This window comes from Scyliorhinus torazame, chromosome 19, assembly GCF_047496885.1.
Source record: "Scyliorhinus torazame isolate Kashiwa2021f chromosome 19, sScyTor2.1, whole genome shotgun sequence".
Classification (NCBI taxonomy): Eukaryota; Metazoa; Chordata; class Chondrichthyes; order Carcharhiniformes; family Scyliorhinidae; genus Scyliorhinus; species Scyliorhinus torazame.
This window is the reverse complement of record NC_092725.1, coordinates 108,493,083-108,505,639: the sequence shown is the minus strand read 5'-3', so window position 1 is coordinate 108,505,639 and position 12,557 is coordinate 108,493,083. Positions and strand designations below refer to the sequence as shown.

General features: G+C 46.6%; 1 protein-coding gene across 9 annotated transcripts in view; it reads right to left on the bottom strand.

Moving 5' to 3' along the window:
* Nucleotides 1-12,557, bottom strand: part of LOC140396419 (chemokine-like protein TAFA-2) — a 373,625-nt gene that overhangs the window by 254,515 nt on the left and 106,553 nt on the right. For all 9 annotated transcript variants that reach the window (XR_011936524.1, XR_011936520.1, XR_011936526.1 and 6 more), the window contains exon 2: nucleotides 10,571-10,662. The gene's annotated coding sequence lies outside the window, so the exon portion shown is untranslated. The remainder of the gene's footprint in view (nucleotides 1-10,570; nucleotides 10,663-12,557) is intronic.

Genomic DNA, 12,557 nt, shown 5'->3' with positions numbered 1-12,557 from the left:
AATAGAAGGGAAATCAATCTGAATGAGGCAGGTGTATCATCAATGAATGTATCTAGATTTGTGATAGTCCAGGTTACTAGTGTGAGAAAAGACCTTTTTCCTTTTTTTTTGGTATTTTTATTTTACACCCTCCCATGTCATTTGGGACCTTATCTTCCAAGTAAACAATGTATTGTTGTAGCAAATTAAATATACAAACATAGGAACAGGAGTAAGCCACTCAGCCTCTCAAGTGTGTTTCACCATTTAATGGGATTGTGGTTTATCTATGGCCTAACTCCATGTAGCCATCCCTTAAAAGCTTTGGATAACAAAGGTATATCAATCTCAGTTTTAAATCTAACAATTGCCACAAAGAGGGGAGTTCCACACTGTCACCACCTTTTGTGTGAACACATGCTTCCTAATTTCACTCCAGGTCCTCCGAGATACGTTTTGGGGTGCTGGCAGGGTGGGGTGGTGGGTATAGCCACTTCCCACCTCTGCCCTGATTAATTCCCTGATGGAAAAACCCATGAATAGCCTTCCTGCCCAATTGAGGCCCTTGAGTGGGAATTTAATGCCTATTTAAGAGTCTCATTCCACCATTGCTGGTCTTCACCCTGCAGCTGGTGGAGACTCACCATGCGGAGTGCCAAAAGGCAAATCTTGTTTATTACTTAAAAATCTTGTTCACTGCTTCATGATTCCCAGTGGGGCAGGTTCCACACTCAAAGGCACTCGGTGCCTAATCAAGGGAGTGCCTTCTGAGAGCCTCATCGTTCCCTTGCTACAGAAGCCCCCCTCGCTCTATTTCTCCCGCAACACCCCTTCCGCAATCACTCATCTCAACCTAGGCCCATTGGTGATCATGGACCTCAGATGGTGTAGTACCATTGGTATTGCTGAGCAACAAAGAGATACTGACCTCTCACTGGCTCTCAGATGGCAAGATTTCCACTCCCGGGGTCCTTGATCCCGGAGAAAGCCCCCTGCTGCCCAGTTGCGTGCCTCTTTGGCACTTAATTCAGCAGGCTATCCCAAAGAGTGCAACATGAGACTCCCGCCAGCCCTTCAGTCAACAGGTGAGACCCTCATCACCTCCATTAAATGCCATCCTAGACTCTGCAACCAGCAAAAGTAGTTTCTCCCATTCCGCTGCCTGTTCAATGAGGATGCCCCATTCCAGCTGTTCTGTGCTGGAGTTTGGAGATTGCACAGAGGTGTATTCAGTTATGCATTTCCAACATGTCGTCTACTTCCTAGATGTTGCAACGCCTCCAACTGAAACATTTCATCCAATTCCTTCAGGAGGATGTGAAGGTTTGACTAAAGTGATTCCACGGATGAACGCTTGTAGTTACATGGATAGACTGGAGACGCCGGTGTCGTTCTCCTCAGCGCAGAGAAGGTTAAGAGGAGATTGTTTGGAGGCGTTTAAACTCATGAAGGTCTTAGATAAAATAAATGAAGAGAGATTTTAATAATCAGAGAGCACAATTTAAGATGAGTGGCAAAAGAACCAGAGGCAACGTGAGGGGAAACTTCTTTTTACACAGCTAGTGGTTAAGATTCGAAATGCACTGCCTGATGGGATAATGAATACAGATACAATAATGGCCTTCAAAGGAGACGTAAGAGAACGATTTGAAAAAGAATCAAATTGCAGAGTTGTGCAGAAAAGGCAAGGAATTGGGACTGGCTGGATTTCTCTTCAAAAAAGCTAACACCGGTTCAATGGGCCGAGTGGCCTGGTTCTGCATTGTACCTGTGACCTGTTTGATGATAATATGCCCCACCCCCCCACGCTCCCATCCCCAAGAGCTTATATTACCGTCTAACAAAGGTGAGATGTCATTTGCACATTAATGGATTAATAGCTCTTTCTAAGGGGGTATGCTCAAAATTGATGGTAGTTATGCAAATAGCTACATTCAGATAATGATCTATGAAGCCACTAATGTTGCTCCTTCTGCTGCTGTTGCTGGTCATTGCTGAAGTATCTCTGGGTAATTGCGAGGTAAAAGCAGGGCTTCAATTACCTCCCGAATGTGGCAGCAGATAGTATCTGACTCCTGTAATAACATGTGTGTGCGACCGAACAGCTTAGCATAAAAAGTGAGGGCAGAGTGGGCTTTTATCATCTCTTACAGCTGGCATCTGGACCCTGACATTTATTTCAGCTTCTAATTTGGCACCTTCCCAACGACAATTGGGCCCAAGTAATCACAGCCTGAAATCACTACCTCTCACATTGGTATTATGGCCAGAAATCAGGTGCAACGATATTGAATTTCTTTCCCCAGGGTCTCGACCCAAAACTTCAACCTGCTCTTTCACTTTTCAATCGTTCGAAGACCTGCTGTGTATTTTCTGTCTGTATGAAAGATATATCAATAGAGGTATCTGTAGAGATGCGTACAAAGATCAATAAAAACAGAGTTAATGATGGAGACAGAGTTAGCAATGGTGATAGTACATTGCTGAAACATGTTACCACTGAATATTATCGTCCCAAAAGGTGGTGTTCTTGGCATACATTTATATCTATTCCAGCAGCTAAACTAATACTATACTCCAAGGTTGCTGCTGCAATACATTTAACAAGACACAGTGCGGAGAAGGGTAACATGGCATGATAGATTTGGGCAAATTGTTTGGATAAACGGATTGATGAAGGTCACATCCTGGTTGTCTGTTCTAATATGAAGATCGTAAGTTGCTCAGCATCAACTGCTTGCTATCCTAACCTATCTTTAAGTGAAGCAGACAACAGAGGTCACCCAGTTACTCTTTCACAAAAAGAACAGGAAAATTTGGGCCTGCGTTGGAAACAATAAAAGGCGACTGCAGTGAATAACAATATATTTAATCAGCAGCAGCAACACTGAGATGTTCTTCAAATAAGAGTTTAAAGAGCATAATTTAAAAAGCATTTTGTTAAGTGTAATTGGATGTTCTTTCAAATATGATGGCAAATTAAAAGCACAATTCACGCTGTAATATTGGAATTGCCACAGAGGAGCAAGCAGTCTCTCCAACAATACATGTAACAGAATGCATTTGAAGCTCTGTGGGACACATGATTATTAAGCCCGCTTGGTGACTGGGATTTAAATTATTCATAAACTCTAATTCCTTTTTGCAGTCAAATTGCTCAGTGCGCCAAGGCAACACAAAGGCTGTTAATTCAGAATATTAAAGGGGTCCCTTTTCTGTGGAAGGAAGAGCGGGGAGAAAAAAAAGCCCACGGTGTCTGCGTTTCAGGGCCACAGCGCTGAGGGTTGAGAAGATTAAGAGGGAGGTTGAGATCAACCTAGGGCTCGTGAGCAAATGATGCCGGGCTCGGGGTTTTGAAACAATGGAAAGATTGTAAAAGGAAGGAGACACTGAGGGAGGCAAGGGAACCGAGGAATTTTGTAGACCAGGGAAGGGTATGACTCAGAGTCTGTGTGGTCAATGTTTGATTTCAATATACTGGGGTTGGGGAGTGGCGGGGGGAGGGTGGCTGGAGAAACAGCATATAATAATAATTGTTTATTGTCACAAGTAGGCTTCAATTAAGTTACTGAGAAAAGGCCCTAGTTGCCACATTCCGGCACCTGTCCGGGGAGGCTGGTACGGGAATTGAACCCACGCTGCTGACCTTGTTCTGCATTACAAGCCAGCTGTTTAGCCCACTGTGCTAAACCAGCCCCTTATAGGAAAAATAAACAGTAAAACAGGGAAATAAGTAATCATAGAATTTACAGTGCAGAAGAAGACCATTTGGCCCATCGAGTCTGCACCGGCCCTCACAAAGAGCACCCTATTCAAGCCCACGTCTCCACCTTATCCCCGCAACCCAGCAACCCCCACTTAACCTTTTTTTTGGACACTTAAGGGCAATTTATCATGGCCAATCCACCTAACCTGCACATTTTTTGGCCTGTGGGAGGAAACCGGAGCACCCGGAGGAAACCCACGCAGGCACGGGGAGAACATGCAGACTCCGCACAGGCAGTGGCCCAAGCCGGGAATCAAACCTGGGACCCTGGAGTTGTGAAGCAACTGTGCTAACCACTATGCTACCGCGCTGTCCCTGTATTAAGGTCTTAACTGGACTTGTATACTTTAAAATGGAACACCAGTAAAACAGAGAGATAAAAATACTGGCCCAAACTGTTTTAACTCAAAAGGAATGAGAGGAAGGGATTCCCCAGGCATCATTGCCACAATGTCTTTAAGAAAGTAGCTGGCGCCATGCGGATCCTGAGGGACTTTGGGAGTTTCTCGGGGTATAAATTGAATGTGGGGAAGAATGAGCTGTTTGTGGTCCACGCTAGGGGCCAGGAGGAGAGACTGAGGGAGTTCCCGCTCAAGATAGTGGAGAGGAGCTTTCGGTTCTTGGGGATACAAGTGGCCAGGAACTGGGATGCCCTGCACAGGCTCAACTTAATCCAGCTCATGGAGCAGATGGAGGGAGAGTTTAAAAGGTGAGATATGCTCCCGCTTTCCCTGGCGGGACGGGTGCAGACTGTGAAGATGACGGTTCTCCCCAGGTTCCTCTTCGTCTTTCAGTGCCCCCCCCATTTTCATCCCCAAGACCGGCGCGATACACCACAAGTCCGGTGGTGGTGGCGGCACTGAGAATTTGGGGGCAGTGGAGGAGACACAGGCAGGAGGAGGGGGCCTCTGTGTGGACCCCGATACGGAATAACCATAGATTTGCTCCAGGTAGGATGGATAGGGGGTTCCAAGGCTGGTATAGGGCAGGTATTAGGATGGGGGTCATAGTTATAGACTGGACTTTCCCTAGCATGCAGGAGCTGGAGGGGAAGTGCAGCCTGCCCCCGGGGAATGCGTTCAGGTACCTCCAGGTATGGGACTTTCTTAGAAAACAGGTGGGTACATTTCCGCTGCTGCCCCCGAGTAGGATCCAGGACAGGGTGGTGTCTGGCATCTGGATAGGGGAGGGGAAGGTGTCGGACATATATCAGGAGCTGCAGGAGGCGGAGGAAGTTTCAGTGGAGGAGTTGAAGGGCAGGTGGGAGGAGGAGCTGGGCGAGGAGCTGGATGAGGGTCTGTGGGCCGATGCCCTGGGCAGGGTGAACTCCTCCTCATCATGTGCCAGGCTCAGCTTAATTCAGTTTAAGGTGGTGCATCGGGTGCATATAACGGCGGAAAGAATGAGTAAGTTTTTTGGGGTGGAGGACAGGTACCCGAGATATGCGGGGAGTCCAGCAAACCATGTCCATATGTTTTGGGCATGCCCGGCGCTTAAAGAATTCTGGCAGGGGTTTGCGAGGGTGATGTCTAGGATTTTGGACTCTCGGGTGAAGGCGAGTCCAACAGTAGCGATATTTGGGGTGTCGGAGGATCCGGGAGTGCAGGAAGCGAAAGAGGCCGAGGTACTGGCCTTTGCCTGCCTGGTAGCCCAGAGACGGATCTTGTTAATGTGGAGGGAATCAAAACCCCCGAGTGTGGAGACCTGGGTTAGCGATATGGCTGGGTTCCTCAGCTTGGAGCGAATAAAGTTTGCCTTGAGAGGCTCCTTGATGGGTTCTCCTGGCGGTGGCAACCTTTCCTTGACTTTCTCGGGGAGCAGTAATTGTCAGCAGCAGCAGCATCCTGGGGGGGGCCTCGGGTGGGGGGGGGAAACTGTTGATATAATGTAAGTTTTGTATGAAGACAAAACGCACCTTGTTTTGTTTAATAATTCTTGCTTATTGTTATTTTTATATTATTATTTGTACATCTATCTTTATTATGTAAAAACGTTGGTTGGAAAAACTTTAATAAAACATTTATTTTTAAAAAGAAAGTAGCTGGCAAGAATTCTAATGAGGCTACCATGGGCAAATTTGGGTGCAATTCCTGGGAAGGCTCAGGAATTTCCTGCGTGAGTTTTGTCCTGATGGATGCAAAATAATAATAATTAATAATAATCTTTATTGTCACAAGTAGGCTTCAATTAACACTGCAATGAAGTTACTGTGAAAAATGAAGTTACTGTGAAAAGCCTCTAGTCGCCACATTCCGGCGCCTGTTCAGGTACACAGAGGGAGAATTCAGAATGTCCAAATTATCTAACAGCACATTTTTCGGGATTTGTGAGAGGAGACCGGAGCACCCAGAGGAAACCCACACACACACACTAGGAGAATGTGCAGACTCCACAAAGACCGTGACCCAAGCCAAGAATTGAACCTGGGACCCTGGAGCTGTGAAGCAACAGTGCAAACCATGGTGCTACCATGCTACCGTGCTGCCCCAAATTCGGCAACATGTTTCTCTTTCCAGCAATGTTCATGTGGGGAAAGTTAAGGAATGGTTTATTGGTGAACCAGGCGTCGGAACTGGCAGGTGGATTATCAGCTGGAATAAGTTTTTCCTGCACCCTGCATTTAGCACACCAATGGAAAACAGGTGAGAGCAAGTCAACATCCTGTTTTATACCCCTCCCATTGACATCAATGGAAATAAAAGTTAGGAGAGAGGCAAAATTAGTATGCCTCCGATCACCAATTCTACATCATCAGGTAAGGACAAAATCTACCCTTGTAACTAAGAATTGCTGAACGAATCCCGTTAGTGATCGGTGCACAACTTTAGGCTTGGCTTGACCTGGTCTGCCTTTAAGTTTCTTCAACTTCCTTTAAGTCTTCCTTAAGCAATGTGACTGACTCTTAAGTGCCCTCTGGAATGCCCTAGCAATTACCGATGGGCATTAAATTCGAACCTTGTTAATGGTGCCCACATCCCATGAAAGAATCAAGAGAAATAAAAGGTTGCGTCCCATCATTGGATTGTACTTGACAGTTTGCAATATTCTACTGCCAAGACATTTGTTGGGAATTGCCTCAGAGTTTACCATCTCTCTGTATCTTCAGAAACCCCTTTTAAGTGGGAGAAATTTGTTGATAATGATGGTGCCTCCCTCCAATATTCAATAATATTGCTACAACTAAACAAAGAGTTACAGGGTCTCATTCGGCCGCATGCCAACAATGAACAAAGATGTCGGGCAGGAGTCTCCGTAGCCCGACGCTGAACTTGGGAACGGTGATTGGGCGGAGAATGGCTCCTGACGCCGGAATCAATGTTCCGACTCTCCAAATCATCGTCATTGGGCCGCGCGCAGTCGCAATGCCGTTGGTGCAGCATCAGCCGGCCCACCCGCGATGATCCCAGCGGTCGGGAGCCTGGCGTGCCGGCGTGCGGACAGTGTCCAGCGCTGCCACACTGAGCCAAGATCCTTGCCACTGGCTGGGGGGGGGGGGGGGGGGGGGGGGGGCTTCTGCCAGGGCGGGAGTGGTGGAGGGAGGCCAGGAGCTGGTCTGTGGGGTCAGGGTGGGTTGGTACGCGGTCCAGCATGGCCGGTGCCATCTTTTCTGGCACGGCCGGTGCGTGTGTTGTGGGGCGCAGTCATGCGCGGCTGCAGCTTGTCAGCTCTGCACATGTCCAGCACGGTACCCGGCGATTCTCTGCTCTGACCATTTTCCGCGTGTACCGCGGGTGTTTCACACTTGCCAATGCTAGCCCCTCACCAGTAGTGGAATCGGTGAGGGTTTCATGCTGATTTTCCCGTCGTGAAACACCACGGATCCTCCGCTGGCTTCGGCACTTAGCCTCAGGAACGGAGAATCCAGCCCATAGGGTGTGATCTATTGACCGATTTGTGTCTGAAAGGCAGTGTGGCACAGCCGGTAGATGCCAGGCGATCCCTCTTCCGGGATCTGCCCGGCTCGCCATGCCTCGCAAGATCTAAAACAATCTCGCAAGAACGTTGCAATTTGAATCTCACTCCATTGTGGGAGGGATCACTATTTTGCAATTCTCCATATTAGAGTGAGACAGCTCGTCTCACTCTAAAATGCATTCCCCTGATCTACCCGAGATGTTGGGATCTAACCCCTTCGCCTCCGAGACCTCCGGCGAGCGCCGTTCAGTGCTGGTTTCCACAAACGGAGACCGAACGAAACAGCACTTGTGAGGATCTCCCAGGGGATCAGAGACACCGAGTGCTTACCCCCTGGGCAGGGTGGAACCCTGGCTCCTTGGCAGTGCCAGTCTGGCACCTCCAGCTTGGCACCGTGGTTGTGCCACTTGGGTGCCAGCCTGGCACTGCCAGCTGGCAGGGCACTGAGGGTGCCAGGCTGGCATTTTTGCCCACAGCAGGATCAGGCCTGGGGGTGCCCCGTGCACGCAAGGTGAGATGCAGGAGGAGCCTGGGAACTCCTCTATAGAGGAATTAGGGCTTTGGGTTGTTCAGGGGCCGGGTCGGAGGGTCGAGAGATCGGGACGCCATTTATAAATGGCACCCTGATCTCTTGCAGCCCTGAGGAGTTCCAGTGAACGGAGCTTCTCAGTGCAGGAAACAGGGCTAAGTGTGGCCTCGGTGGGGAGTTCCTGAATTGAAACAGAGTCTCGATAGGTAGCGTGGTGTTTCTTGGCTCTGCAAGTTCCAGGAAACACCTGGTTAAACGCGTTTGTCACAGGACTCTGTTCCAATTTGGTTCGATCTCGCCCGACAAATTGGTCCCAAATTAGAGAGATGAAGAAGGAAGAAAACCTTGTATTTATGCAGTGTGATCATGACTTCAGAATGTCCCAAAGTACTTTACAGCCAATGAAGTACTTCCTCTACAAGCCCCGAAAGACGTGCTATTAGGTAATTTGGACAGTCTGAACTCTCCCTCTGTGTACCCGAAAAGGCGCCAGAGTGTGGCGACTAGGAGATTTTCACAGTAACTTCATTGCAGTGTTAATTGAAGCTTACGTGTGACAATAATAAATATTATTACTATTACTTTTGAAGTGAAGTCACTGTTGTAATGTGAGGCATGTGACAGCCAATTTGTGCTCACCAAGCTGCTATGAACAACTAGATGATAATAACCAGATAATTTGTTTTTGATTGTGTTGCTTGAGGGATAAATATTGGCAAGCACAAACACCCCTTGTCTTCTTTGAAAGAGTCCTGTGGGATCTTTTAGCTTCCACCTGAAAGGCAGGTGTGACGTTCGTTTAAGACCTCATGTGAAAGACAGCACCTTTGAAAGTGTTGCCGTTGCCATGGTCAGACTGGGCATGAAGGCCTTCAGCGGCACGCAATGGTGTTTACCACAGTGCGCACCTATAAGGCGAAAAGGCAATGAGCACTCTGCCAAAGACATCTCAATGCCTTTCCCAACTGAAGCCGAGGTCACCGTTGACTGAAAGGCTTTGAGTTCCCCTGAATAATTCTTGCCCGATGAGAGCGGAGGGCCGGCCATGGGTCTGTCGAGGCTCACCAAGGGCAAAAAATGAGTGAATCCCTGGAATGCGCTTGTGAATTTCCTTAGACACACACCTTTGTGTTAAGGAGAGTATGTGGAAGATTTGTACATGCGTGCACCCCCACTGGATTCCCAGTTCGGCCCAAAGAATAGTGAATTCCAGCAAAACTGGACTTCACCCTATTTTCCAGGCCCCATTTAATGCAATGACGCCAAGCAGCAAAATTCAGGGCCCCATTGAAATTGAATACATAGAAACATACATAGAAACACACATAGAAAATAGAAGCAGAAGGGGGCCACTCGGCCCTTCGAGCCTGCTCCACTATTCATTATGATCATCGCTGAGCATCAGGGTCAATACCCCAATCCCACCTCCCCCCCCCCCCCCCCCCCCAAATCCCTTCAACCCGTTAGCCCCTAGAGCTATATCTAATTCCTTCTCGAAATCACACTACGGTTTCACCTCAACTACTTTCTGTGATAGTGAATTCCACAGATTCACCACTCTCTATGTGAAGAAATTTCTCCTCATCTCAGTCCTAAAAGGTTTACCCCTTTACCTCAAACTATGATCCCTAGTTCTGGACTCCCCTATCATCGTGAACATTCTTTCTGAATCTACCTTGTCTAATCCTGTTAGAATTTTCTAAGTTTCGGTGAGAGCTATGAATTTTTGGATATCCAGTACTTCCCCTGTTCATGACATCTCTGCTTAATATCTTGAGATAGACAGATTGCAATTGATTTTCCTGATTTTTCTCCACATTGTCGAGTTAAAAGTGATTTTATTACGTGAGCAAATCAAAAGCACAAATTCGATATCGCCGCTTATAATACTGTTTCATTTAAAACTACAATATCCCGATCAATTATTCTTCACCTTGTCATGCTCTGTCCAGACCCATTCAATATTTCACCATTTGCACAGGATACCTACAACATTCATTATTTTCTCCCTCAGAAAAACATACGATATTGGCTTTTTCTCAGCCGAAAGATTGTCTCAACTCCCAGTGGTGTAAGGGAAAGGATTCCTTTCTGGCCTAAGTGCTGATTGAGCCTAGAGGAGTTTACTTAGGAAACAGACACTACAAAAATCCACTAACCATTTTATTTTCCTCAACTGCTACAATATAATTTTTATTATGGAGTAAATAAATTCCTCTCCTAGAATATATTTTAATTAAACTCTGCTAGTGCTTTATGGGCAGTATTCGTAATAATCTGCTACACTCAGCGATTCCTTAACTTCTTGTGCCAAGCCAAGTGATATATAACTCCATTACGTTTACTTGGCAGCTGTAAACTACAACAGAAATTTACGGTACCTCTTCTTCAGGTTTCTGGAGGATTCTTATGTTCATTAGCCGCTCTCCATAGAATTCTCGCCCAGGCAGAAGAAAGAAGCACTGTGGTGCATCTGCAAGGAAAGAAAAAAATAAATTTACAGCACGTCCAGTTTCAGAACACGTCACCATCCCTGGGTAACTCTGAGAATACAGAATCTACCAGGTGATCCGAGACTTTGAGGCGAATGGGCGAATATTTAAGGGGAAGTTCGACAAGGGAGGAGGGAATTGAGGGTTAGGCTGATCGTTAATTGAGGGAGAATGGGAAGATGCTCGAGCAGACCATTAAATGGCAGTGTGGGCTGGTTGAGCCAAATGACCTGTTTCTCTGTCGTATATTTTACATTATCCTATTTCATTCAATGACTGAACCCTTTACTTGCTATATTCTACTTTCTTACCTTTACTACACCTCCATAGATGTGAACGAGTAGTTACGAGTAAATCCGGCAGCGATTTAAGATATGAAATTATTCAGACTGCTCGGATTTATCTTTTTAGTCTCCCCACTCTGGCAGCTGTTGTGTCGGCGGTGAAGGTAGAGTAGGTGGAAATGTCATCCAAATCTCCTCCCACACTGGAAATTCCTAAATGACCCCGAAAAGAAGTAAATTCCACTTACATTGGGCCTTGACCTATTTTCCAATTTTGCAGGCCCATTCACATGCATTGGAAGTGAGGTGGGGGGGGGGGGGGAAGAGAGGAGCACCACAAAGGGGGCCATACCTATAAAGTATTGCTGAAAAAAGAGACATGCGGGCAAAGCTTTTTGTCTTGCGCTCATCAGGACAGATGCAAGAATGCCAAATTTCAAAGGGAAAAACAATTAATACGGCATGAGAAAGTGATTGGTTGGCAAATTGAATCTGGTTGGTCAGGGGATGGCCAGTGAAACTTCTCCAGGGGACTACTTCATCAGGCCAACATCAGATATGCAAATATGAGAAATGCATTTAGCGGAGAGCCAGATAAGTATATGAGGGAGAAACGTATGGAAGATATTGCCGAATTGATAAAGTGGGATGAGAGGAGACTCGAAGCACAGAGGCCAGTTAGGCTGAAAAGTTTGTTTCAAACCTGTAATTCCATGTAATGCCACGCTATCACAATCATCTGATAACAGTGAAACAACTAAATAAAACTTTAGTAATTGCAGAACTGACCAGGAACACACCAGGAGTTTTATCTTGCCATTTTTCTTCCTTTTATTCATTCCTCGGATGTGCGTATCACTTACACGGCAATATTTAATTCCCTTTCCTAATTCTCCTTCACAAAATGGGGGTGAGCTGCCTTCTTAAGGAGGAGATAGATATTTAATTAGGAATGGGTTGAAGGATTGTGGAGAATGGGCAAGTAAGTGGAGCTGAGGCCGAGATTAGATCAGCCATGATCATGTTTAATGGAGGAGCAGGCTCGAGGGGCTGAATTGCCTAACCTGCTCCTAGTGATTATATTCTTAAACCCCTACAGTCAATAAGGTGTGGGAGGACCTTCTATGCTATAAGGGAGGGAGTTCCAGTTTTTTTGACAAAGCGAAACTGAAGGAACGGCAATATCTTCCCAAATGAGGATGCTGTTGAAATTGCAGGCGATGGTATTCCCATGTGTCTGCACGTGCTGGCGAAGCAGACTTGGCAAGCTGCAGTAGTGCAGCTTCAACACTGCTTCAACTGTGCGTCATTGAAAGAGTGAGAAAATGTTTAAAATGAAAGATAAAATGGCATTCAAATGGGCTGCCGTGGCCCAGATGGTTTCAAGGCCCTGGAGTATTGCTGAGGCTGCACTCATCCAGGCAGGGGTAGAGAACTGCAAAACATTCCTGCCTTGTGAAGTGTCGAAGGTTAGTAATCTCAGCGAGGTCACGCAGTGGTTCGCTCACGAGTATATCAAATAACGTATTTTGCTTTCAGCTTGTTATAAATGTTTGATTATGATCAATTTCACGCACCCAAACTCAATGACG